The 1,206-nt window shown below is 40.2% G+C and overlaps 1 pseudogene; it reads right to left on the reverse strand.

Annotated features, from left to right (window-relative positions):
- Positions 1-332: 332 nt before the first annotated feature.
- LOC126261143 (5S ribosomal RNA) lies at positions 333-450 on the reverse strand (annotated as a pseudogene).
- Between the last annotated feature and the right edge of the window lie 756 nt (positions 451-1,206).

Here is a 1,206-nt window from a genome sequence, read left to right on the forward strand (position 1 = left end):
CGAGAGGAAGATCATTTGTCAAACGGGTGTTAAACCTAAGCTGCCAGTATTTATCTACCCATTATTGGTTTTAAAAAAGCCTGTGATTCTGTCTATTGAGATACACTATTCAGTGTCCTAGAAGGATTTTGCACTCCGCCTTCAGGCCACAAGTGGCCCATCGGGACCATCCGACCGCCGTGTCATTCTCTGCTGAGGATACAGATAAGAGGGGCTTGTGGTCAGCACACCGCTCTCCTGGTCGTTATGATGGTTTTCTTTGACCGGAGCCGCTACTATTCGGTCGAGTAGCTCCTCAATTGGCATCACGAGGCTGAGTGCACCCCAAAAAATGGCAACAGCGCATGGCGGCCTGCATGGTCACCCATCCAAGTGCTGGCCACGCCCTACAGCGCTTAACTTCGGTGATCTGACGGGAACCGGTGAATCCACTGCGGCAAGGCCGTTGATAGAAGAATTTTGGACTGACAAAAAAATAATCGCAACTATTAAGCAAACTTTGTATAGCAAAATTTCCAAATTTAAATTTTTAGACGAAATATCAAAACCTTCCGAAATTAAAACAGACGTGGGGCAGAGGGATGGCCTGTTTCCATTATTATTGAACTGTGTTTTGGAGAAACTAGTACGAGAATGAAAAAAGAACAAGAGGGATAAGTAAAGCGAAACTTTGAAAGACAGAGAACATTGTGAGTGACTGCTCAGCTTTTGCCAATGATTTAGCAATCTTATCAGAGGCCCAACGCGATGGGACGAAACAGATCAACGTTCTCCAAGATGTAGTAGAAAAATCAGGATTATAAATTTCGTTAGAAAAGAACGGTAAAGGTGCACCAAAACATATGGAATCAAAGAATGGAAAAACAAAGAAAGTTTCAGAATTTAAATACATGGAAGAAATAATACAGCTACATGCTCTGGACAAAACTGCTTGAATAAAGATAGCCAGAAAAATGTTAACAAAGAATCTTTGTTTTTTAGTACAAAATTGAGGTACTACAACGCAGTGATTAAAGCTAAGTGTCTTTATGCCTTAGAATGACTCGCCTTAAACAGTCAAACAATTAAATACTTTGTAGATGAATGAAAGGAGAATATGTCAAACAAAAAAAAAAAAAAAAAGTGGGCCCGAAGTATGGAAATAAGATTTGGGAATTGAGATGTAGGAAGGAGGTGTATGAAAAAACTGAGAATTTAGTAAATACA

Source organism: Schistocerca nitens, chromosome 5 (genome assembly GCF_023898315.1).
Source record: "Schistocerca nitens isolate TAMUIC-IGC-003100 chromosome 5, iqSchNite1.1, whole genome shotgun sequence".
Classification (NCBI taxonomy): Eukaryota; Metazoa; Arthropoda; class Insecta; order Orthoptera; family Acrididae; genus Schistocerca; species Schistocerca nitens.